Genomic DNA, 10,997 nt, shown 5'->3' on the forward strand with positions numbered 1-10,997 from the left:
TAGCCCTATGTCTAATTCGATGAGATTAAGTGAAAGCACACATCACGAGGAGTGACCCAAGGCCGTGAGTCATGTAAGCCATGGGCCACCCCTCTTGTGCACGGTTTCCTAGGCCGATTGGCCGTGTAATGTGTCGTGTACGGTTCTGTATGTAGCAATTGTATTTAGATCGAGTTGTATCTTTAACTTATTGTTGTGTCGGCATGAAATGCCTGGTTTGTAATAGGTAGATCCCAACGGCTCACCCATTCCCCCCTAAGCCTTGTTTGCTTTCGTTTATATGTTGCTTAGATTAATCAACCCACATGCTAAATTACAACTTTGACAAAGTTAGTTTAGTTGCATTTAAAACGACATAGAAATTGTTGTCACATGTTAGGGTTTAAAACGATGTTTGCATATCATATACCGTAGTAGCTATGACCTTGTTTGAAATCCATACTTGACTTAGTAGAGGCCGTTATTGACGGGCGGGGTTGGGTGTCCTTATGGGCTTCCCAACACGTACCCTCACCCCTTACTCAAGATCTATGGTTTGTGGATCCGTCTAAATACCATTGGATTACGAGAGTCATTCAAATCGAGTGATATAGGGTACAAGTCTTTATCTTTAATCACTCGCAGTCGATTGGCTTTATGCTTTTCGATGAAAGGTGTAAAGTTGACTTGAACGGTTCCAAGTTCCCAAAAAACTTGGTGGCGACTCTAATATGTCTTAATTCGATTCGAAAGAACCTCGAGTCGATTATGCCTAGTGTGGATCCCGCGGACGCGGTTCCCGAGGGCCTTGTCCACAGTTTGGCGACTCCGCTGGGGAAAAGAGGACTAGTTACACTTTGTTTCTAGGGTCTTTTCCTCCGAGGTGAAACTTGAAAAGAAAGTGTTGGAAAGTAAAACATTACTCATAGTGCTACGATTCATGCATAAACCCTTAAGGACTTGCCCGGGCCGTCCCAGCGTTTCTTCGTGATGCGTGGGGGGCGACGTCCCACTATGCTAGGAAGCTGCACATTGCTCGCTTCCACTTCACCTCGCGTGGTTCTTGATGGTGGGGACGATCTTCTAGGTACTCTACCTTAAGACACCTTGCTCTATAAGACCGCAAAAGGATGGAGGGCATAGACCTTCTTGTAGAAGACTTGCCGAGACTTAGAGATGTCTAGGAGCATACATCCTTGTAACATGAGAATGACGATGTGCAAATTGTTTTCCCGAGTCTTTTCGAAATTTCCCATGTCCTTTTCAAAACCGAACTTTTGAACAACTTACTTTCAAAATAGCATGGTTTTAAAAACGCGGAATGCTGCCCAAATAGGACTAGAATTTTCGGCCCAAAACAAGCTTTTATAGCCAACTTGCTGCCCATTTCAAATCTCATTTTTCAAATCGATCATTCATTTTTCAAAATCAATCCAAAATATTTCTCGAACCTCAACCAAGCATGAAATGTGTTAAGTCGTGTCCAGGTCATGGCCGTGTTAGGCCGGGTGTGTTTCGTTCTAAGAGTCTAGAACACGACCTTGTTGGGTCACCCAAGCTCACCTCTTGGGCCTTGAGTCATGTTGGTCGACCTTTTGGTCTAGGATAGTCCACAAAAACGCCCAAGCTAGGCCATTTAGGGCGTTTCACCCGAACCTATGGGCTATGTTAGTCCAATCACGGGTTTGGCCACACCGAGTCCGGTTTATAACCGATTTACGACAGTTTGAGTCATGTCGTTTTGTCGAGTCTAAAATGAACCAAGGTCTAGATCCAACCGTGAGTCGAACCTTTGGTTAGTCAATCTCAAGTCGAGTCTTTGTTTAAGTCAAGTTGGGGTCGTGTCCTTAAGTGTGCAGGGGCTCTTACTTTAAATATTGACTCAGTACGGGGTTTTCTTGTAGAAAGGCCGCCAAAAACCCAACGTCAAGCAATGGAAGATGCTGTTAACAAGCTTACTGAGGCCGTGAACCTCATGATGACCCGAATGGATGCAATCGAATCTAAGTTGGGTGAAGATTCCCCTCCACCACTGACTGATCTGAAAAAACGGTTCAAGTTCATCGAAGACCGTTTGAAACTCTCCCAGGGGAAAAACATTCACTATGAGAATGCTAGGGCCTATGCCCCGGTGCAGGATAAGTTGCCCACGAACATGGTACTCACTGACATCCCAAAGTTTAAGGGCACAGAAGATCCAGTCCACCATGTTAAGGCCTATAAGGGGTACTTAGCACTGAAGGGAGTACCTGTCGACATGCTCTCGAAATTTTCGCTCAATCTCCGGATGAACACCGAAGGCGTGGTTCTACAATCTTGACCTTAAGAACTTCCCCACTTTCGAAGATATTACGGTGGAGTTCTCGTAAGCACTATCGACAATGTCGAGATTCAAACCAACATAAGAACATTGGAGGTGATGACACAGAAAGAAAAAGAAGGCTTTACTGAATTCCTTGCAAGATGGCGCGCTGAAAGCGTGAAACTAGCCAAGAAGCCTGATGAAGTTGAAATGGTAGATAAGTTCGTAAAGAATCTACGACCTGTTTATCGCAATGCTCTGAAATACCAGAATTTTGGCTCTTTCAAAGAATTGATAAGAATCGGGATAAAGGTAGAAGATGACGTCAGAATGGCAGAGGCTGAAAAGCCGAAAGGGTACCAAGGGGCCTCATCGTCTAAGGCCAAAGCGCCAGCAACGACCCATATTGATGAAGCCATCAATCTCTTAGAAGGGCAATCGAAGAAGTCACAGCTCCAAGCTCCGAGGGAATTCACCGATATCGGATGCACTTATACATATGCTCTCCAAAGGTTCATAGCCCAAGGAAAGCTGAAGCCTATTGGTCCAACTCCGGACCCTCCCGCTGATTAACAAGGTAAATGGTATAAACCAAATGCCTACTGTGCCTTTCATCAAGGGAAAGGCCATGATACTGAAAGGTGCTATCGACTGAAGCACGAAATCCAAGACATGATTGAGAATGGAACACTCCCGATCCCAGCTGTTAAACCCAATAACATCACCAATCCATTTGGCGATCACTCCAACTTTGTTTCTGTCGAAGACAATGTCGATTATTCCCATCTTATCCGCCCATGTCACTTGAAAGGGGTGTTTATCGGGAAGATATTTGTGGATTGCTTTGAATTCTTGCCAAACCCGAAGAATGAAATTCAAGTCGGGAGTCTTGCTCCAGAATGTACTCCTCTCGTTAACAAAGTTAATAAAGGACAATTCGGTTCACCAACCTTTATCACTGGCGTAGATCCTCAGAGGACTACCTCAGGATGGAGGCAAACCATCACAGGGATCAAGGACAAGAGCCGAGCATCTAAGTTGACAACTGAACAAGGGAAAGCTCAAAACTAGATTTGAAAATTATGAGTCGGGATCTGTTTTCTTATCTTAGTCGAGTCGAGTCTAGGACTTTCTTTTCCTGAAGTTGAGTCGTTTTTTCCGCGATGACCTAGGGTGTGTCCTAGGAATCGTTCCTTCGAGTCTGTTAAGCATTTGTCATTCCAATAAAAATTGCAGTTTCGTTTCCAAATATGTCTTGTTTTCAATCCTCAATCATTCCGAAAGCATCACAAAATGCACAACACACTCAAAGAGATCCCTGGGGTAGAAATATGTCCCGTTTCAAAATGTAAGGTACACTAGGATCCCGTGTTTGATTCCTTTACCTATTCCATGTCTGGCGGTAGAAAACCTCCATCTGTACCAATGTTTGTGACAAGCTTTTAGATGATTCTATGATGAACCCGGACTAACTCCTGGTTTCCCTATCGATGATGGAAGGGAAGCTCATCCCCACAAAATCATCCCATCTCGAAGAGAGAAGATATCAACCCGTTCTAAGAAGGAATTGATAATTCTAACCCAATTTAGTTGGCGAAGCCCAGTTTTTAAGGTGTATCCGTTTATGACTAAGAGAATGAATAGAAGATCATTTTCAAAGAGAGAAAAAAAAGGGTGAAAAAAAAATGAAAAAAAAAATGAAAAAAAAAGGAAAAATGAAGAAAAAAAGATGAAAGAAAAAGAAAAAAAGAAAAAAAAAGATGTTGAAGTTATTGCGGAATGCTTTTTGGTTGAATGTCGAAGTTACGGAAGCCAGAATTCAAGTCAAGTACCCATAGCTGAAGTTCAATGGGCGAAGCCCAAAAGCTTAAGTAGTAACCTCTTTACCCTCTAAGTCCTTCCAGAGACAGTTACAAAGGGATAGTCGGGAATTTTGAGAATCATTCCGCCAGGTCGTTACACCCAAACCTTTAGGGTCCAGATATGGAGATTTGAACCCACATTGTTTTCCAACCCATTTGCACTCGGATTTCATCAAAACCGAGACACCTTTTCCAACCACGATGTAAGCCATAACCCGTTGGCCTTAGCACCACAAAGCAAACCTTCAGAATGATGGTTAACCATTCCAACTTGTTATTACCAAGCTCCACATCCCAAAAAACCACAACCTGTTGTACCAACCCTAGACACGGGATTTAACAGTACTTTACAGGCTAGAATGGGATACGACATGATACCTTAGGTGAAACCTTCGAGTGTGTACACACAATCAAAATGCCAAGTTTATGCACCACGATCAAACTACGTCGGATTTGATTTCGCTCCACGCGAATACGTAGGCAGTCCTTCGGAATAAGGATTCAATCCACTCATCAACCAAGTTGTCATCTTGTCGGTTTCTTACGGGTCTTAACCAAGTCCAAATGAAGCCACCTTTGTTTGAGTCGGTCTTAGCACTCGATGTAGGCTAGGATAAGGATATAGGTTCGGATGAATAGTATCAAGTCTCAGAATGAGCTTTATCGAACGGTTTAGGCAAAGATGCCGAGTCATATAGATGCAGGTTTGTGTTGGGAACAGAAAATATGAAAAACCCGCTGAAAAGAAAGAAGGCGTGGAAGAAAAATAGTAAAAGCCCGCTGAAAAGAAAGAAGGCGGTGGCAAGAAATGATGAATACTCGCTGAAAAGAAAGGAGGCGAGGAGAAGAGTGGCAGAATGTTCCCAACAAGAGTGATGTGTGATGTCCAACTGTTCTCATAAAATCAGTCTGGGTTTAATGTCTAGGCGAAGCTAACGTTGTTGCTCCGTGAGTTTAATCCACCCTGTCAATGCCAAGTGATCTTGATTCCCGTGTGCCCTCAGGAGCACGCCCATGCCATACGAAATCTCCGTCCCAAGTTCGACGACCTTGTGATTCCCATTTGCCATCTTTTGGCGCCGGAACGGCCAATTTACATTTCTACCCCCAACAAGTCAATAATTGAATTAAAACCCGTGCACACTTACGGTTTTATTTTCCTTTTTGTTTTACGGTAGCGGGCTACGCCCACGTTGTTTACGAGTCATACGGAGTGTCTGAGTCGTATTTCATGCTCACCCATCAAGGTTCGATTTCAAAATGCCAGATATTTCAAAATTTCAAAATTTCAAAAACTTTTTGCGCATTATGGATAGATAATCCAAGTCGAGGTTCAAATCTCAAATTCAAAATTCAAAATCAAATTTTGGGTCGACGACCCAACTTCCAATTGATTCATTTCAAATTCCAAATTTGGGTCGATAGCCAAATTATTCAAAATTTTCAACATGTTCAAATTTCGGGTCGATGACCCAGTCTATCAAACTCAAATTTCGGGTCGATGACCCAACATTCCAAGTGATGTCAAATTCAAAGGTCGGGTCGATGGCCCAATTATTCAAAATTTTCAAATTCAATTTTCGGGTCGATGACCCAACCTTTCAAATGATCCAATTTCAAGATTGATGATCCAAATGTGCTTAAGTGATGATTATTGCTCGTATATTTTCTATGTTTCAAATGTAGCAGGATATGCTTCAACTGGGGGCTCTAAAGTCTTCGACTTTAGAGCCATTGCAAACTGGGGGCTCTGAAGCCGTTGGCTTCAGAGACCATTATCAAGATGAAAAGGATGACATCCACTCAGAATTCAATTCAATACAAGAGTATGAAATGGAAGAATTCCGTAGCTGAAAGCAAATGATGAAAGCGGCGGCAACCTCCTTGGAAAGTCCCGTCCCATTCGGACAAGCGCCAGCAGATGATAAATTTTGGGCAAATGTCAGCAGATGATGAATTTTGGACATACGCCAGCAGATGATAAACTTTGGGCATGTGTCAGCAGCTGCCGAACTACGACGCGGGTTTGATTCCGTCAGAAACGGATACGTAGGCGCCTAAGGATAAGGCTCAATCCACCATATATGCAATTTATGGGTCGACGACCAACGATGATAATTCGACGCAACAGAAGCAAGAGTCAGTCCCCAGCGAAGTTTCAGGTATAATCTCTTCTTATGGCTGGCGAGCTTATATACGCAAGTCTAATGGACTATAAACGACCCGAAGAATCCTCAGGTCGAGAGGGACCTGGGGTATACTTTGACTTTCGCCTTGTCCAAGCCTCAGTCAAAGTGGGGGCTCTGTAGATACCCGTATCCGTCGATATTGGAATTTATAGAGAACCCGACAAACACCCGGTGATGATAGGACACATGTATTCTTTAGTTGTCATTGTCATTATTTGGGTTCGTTTTACGATGTAGAATGGGCGTCGTCGATGAAGTATTTTATTAATTTAAATGATATTTAAATTAATGTTTTTTAGTGAGTTCATTTTATTATTTTAAATGATATTTAAATTAATGTTTTTTTTGAGGTGAATTCAATTTACTTTATTTTATTTTGAATTTATTTTCCCAAGTTTATTTTATTGAAAATAAAATAAATAATCGATTTGAAAAATCATTTTGTGAGTATATTTGATTTGAAAAATCATTTATTTTAATGTGTTAATTGATTTGAAAAATCGATTTTAAAAGCGAAGAAAACTCGTTTTAAAAGCATGTTTTTGAGCTCGATTTTAGCTCGGTTTTTGGGCCCGTTTTCTTTGCGAGTTGGCACGAATATCGAGTACACTAACTAACCTAGACTAATACCCATCCACCCCAGCTCGAACCCCCTATCCACGGCCCAAAATTCCATCCCAAACACCCCCCAAACAGCCCGCAACAAACAAGCAGCCCCCCTGTTTTGGCAGCTCAATCCCGAGCTCAAAACCCGCTCCAAATACCACCAAAACCCGTACCCATTAACCCTAACCCATACCCTAGTATCCTACCCATATTACCCTAGCTTAATCACCAAGAAAACCCCCCTCAAAGCCTCACAAAAGCTGCTGGACAGCAGCTATGCGTGAGCAGGCCCGACTGCCTCTCCCTCTCTTTTACCCTACTTAAACTCCTTATAAATACTACCCCTTCACCATACATTCATTCCTCTAAGTTCTACATACATACTACCTTCACTCACAAGCTTTAAACCTCAGAAACAAACCCTAATTGCCTCTCAAAAACCTTCCACAAAACCGACATCCAAACTGAAACTATTTGTGTGTCCTCTTCGAAAAACAATTCGTTCCTCCTTCAAACCTCCATCAAAACTCGAGTTTCTTGTTCCTAATTAACCATATAACATCCATCTACACATTAGACAAAGATTTACGAGCCAAATTGCCCTTGAGAGTACACGAAATCCCTCGAAAAACAGAGTGTTATACACTCTGTTTTCGCGGTTTGTTCCTGTCTGTCCAGTTCTGTTTGTGCTCGTTTTTCGTGCCCAATAACTCAAAACGAGCAGGGGTTGCTTTAAGATCTCTGTTCTCCTCTCTTTCTAGTTTTCAAAACATCTTTTAAATCGAATTTTCATCGTGAAACGAGGGAGAAATCGCTGTTTGAAAGTTGCTGTCCAGATTCGATAAAAACGCGTGTTTGCTTTGTTTCTTCGTCGACGACGGCCTCTCGAGATAAAATCTACCATCGATTACGACCCAAGACGGTGTCAACGATACATGTAGGTTGAGGGTGCATCAAATCCTTTTCTTTCTCCCTTTTATTTCGTTTTTTTATGTTTGTTTTTTTATAGTTTGCTTTTGTTTGTTTATCGTTTTTTGTTTATCGATTGTTCTAATTAACTACGAAACTAGTTTAGTCCGAGTATGAGTTAAAGTACCACCATGAACACCCGCGTTGACTTGAGATGGGAAAGAAACCGCTACATCAGTCGGTCGTACACCCCCGTCTCATTTACATATCCTCGTGTTCAAGGTAGGGCATTAATAAAACAAATTTTAACTTCGTTCTTCGCTTTTGACACCTCCTCTTCTCTCGTGTGATTCGACCCATCTTAGGACCCGTCACATGTTAGTATAACCTCTGATTGTTAACATATAACTCATTTAGATGAAATTAGATCAATTTGATAACCTAATTAGACACATTAGGGTACATCGACATAGCTTTAAAATCAATCGACAATTCTGTAACTTAATGAATGCATCTCTCTCTTTCACCTAATTTCTCGCTAGTATAAGAGTGCGTGACTAGCACCTACTTATTAACACTCGATGAGTTAACTTAATTAGCAAACTTGACCTAATTTGACCCCTTTTAGGCCGTGTAGAATACACCTTTGCGCGACATTCTTCCAATCGATCAACGTTGTTTCTAATTCGTTTTCTAACTTGTTTCCTATCCCGTTTCGCAATCATCTATCTAACCTAATGAACCTGACCTAGGACCTAGGTTTGGCCGTGGCCTTTGGCCTTTCTTGTTCCGTTTGTTTTTGCATCGTTCGTTCTTTATTTGTTTTGTCGCTTGTAATTTATCGTTTGTTCATCGAGTTGTAATTTTCAAGTTAGTTTCCCTTTATCGAGTCAAAACCTCTTTCAAAAACCTTAGTTTTGTTTGGTTAGATGGTTGTGTCCTAATGCATGTAAGAGCGTAGTAAATCGCATGTTGTCTAAAGCAACATGGCCCGGTTTATGCTAATGTATGCTTTGGTGCGTAGCCCTATGTCTAATTCGATGAGATTAAGTGAAAGCACACATCACGAGGAGTGACCCAAGGCCGTGAGTCATGTAAGCCGTGGGCCACCCCTCTTGTGCACGGTTTCCTAGGCCGATTGGCCGTGTAATGTGTCGTGTACGGTTCTGTATGTAGCAATTGTATTTAGATCGAGTTGTATCTTTAACTTATTGTTGTGTCGGCATGAAATGCCTGGTTTCTAATAGGTAGATCCCAACGGCTCCCCCATTCCCCCCTAAGCCTTGTTTGCTTTCGTTTATATGTTGCTTAGATTAATCAACCCACATGCTAAATTACAACTTTGACAAAGTTAGTTTAGTTGCATTTAAAACGACATAGAAATTGTTGTAACATGTTAGGGTTTAAAACGATGTTTGCATATCATATACCGTAGTAGCTATGACCTTGTTTGAAATCCATACTTTACTTAGTAGAGGCCGTTATTGACGGGCGGGGTTGGGTGTCCTTATGGGCTTCCCAACACGTACCCTCACCCCTTACTCAAGATCTATGGTTTGTGGATCCGTCTAAATACCATTGGATTACGAGAGTCATTCAAATCGAGTGATATAGGGTACAAGTCTTTATCTTTAATCACTCGCAGTCGATTGGCTTTATGCTTTTCGATGAAAGGTGTAAAGTTGACTTGAACGGTTCCAAGTTCCCAAAAAACTTGGTGGCGACTCTAATATGTCTTAATTCGATTCGAAAGAACCTCGAGTCGATTATGCCTAGTGTGGATCCCGCGGACGCAGTTCCCGAGGGCCTTGTCCACAGGTGGTGATGATGTGATGGAGGAGGAGCAGCAGCAGCAGTAGGAGGAGTGATACTCCTATTTCTTTATCCTTGTTGTGATTGGTTGAGGGTAGTCGTCGTTAGTTATGGTAGTTGTTGGTTGTCAGAACTTTTATTTTCGGATTTGTATGCTTGGCCATAAGGCCGGATTTGCTAGTTGACTTTGTTGCAGGATTTTGTGAGTCAGGAGGTCATTCCGACTCAAGTTATGTGACGATTTTATGTATATACATGTGGTTTATGACGGGTTTTCCAAGGCATTTGACCTGTAGGTACTCGACAGAGTACCCCATACTCGGTCGAGTAGCTGCAGGTATTTCAGAAGTGATGCATTCTGATCTCAGGGCTACTCGATTGAGTAGCCAAGACACTCGATCGAGTAGCAGGGCACTCGATCGAGTACCACTATATACTCGATCGAGTAGCACTGTTACAGGAACTTTTCGAAAATTAAAATTGTTTAATTGTTATATAATTGCAAGTTTGGTGTCTAACGTGGTTATTAGCGAATAATAACATGTTCGGATCATTTATTTCAATTGTTGGAGGTCGTGCTTGGTTTTAAAGGCGTATATTTGCAACGAATAGTGGAGTTGTGATTATTCTAATTGCATTTGTTTTACATCCGTTTTGTTTACAAGTCATATTTCACCGAATTCTATATATACACATTCAGATGATACGCTTAACATGCTTTTTCGACGGCGGCTAGTCATTCAGGTGGGTTGTGTATGTTTTCTAATTTAATGAGTATATGATTAGTGAGTAATGTCCATAATAAATGATATGGTTTTAATTTATGTTACGATGCAAGTAATAAGTAACATGTGTGGTATATTGGTGGTGAACTTCGGGGACGAAGTTCCTTTTTAGAGGGGAAGAGTAATGTCGCAAAATAAAAAGGCTGATTTTGAGATTATGTTGTTGTTCGTTTAAAATGTTTTGTCGTTTATTTACAAAGTTTTCTTTTACCTTGGTCACTTTGATTGTATGAAGTTGTAATTGGTTACTTTAGTTCGTCGAGTAATTCATACGTTGAAGTGAAAATTGATAGTATGTTTAAAAGATGGTCATAAAGAGATAGTTGTGGTGCAATGCGTCGTAGTAGAATTGCGTTGTTGAGTAACATGGTGGTATAGTCGTGCGGCATGAAGTTGACATCAGATATGTTTCGTGTTGATAGTTGTTACTAATGAGTAATCTCATATATGATGGGTGATCGTTGTTTGTGCTGGTTCGTATTGCGAGGTTGATGTTTTATATATGATAGTTTGTAAGAGTTGATATATACATATAGAGTGACAGTTGATGATG

The sequence above is a fragment of the Silene latifolia genome, unplaced genomic scaffold (assembly GCF_048544455.1).
Source record: "Silene latifolia isolate original U9 population unplaced genomic scaffold, ASM4854445v1 scaffold_95, whole genome shotgun sequence".
Lineage (NCBI taxonomy): Eukaryota > Viridiplantae > Streptophyta > Magnoliopsida > Caryophyllales > Caryophyllaceae > Silene > Silene latifolia.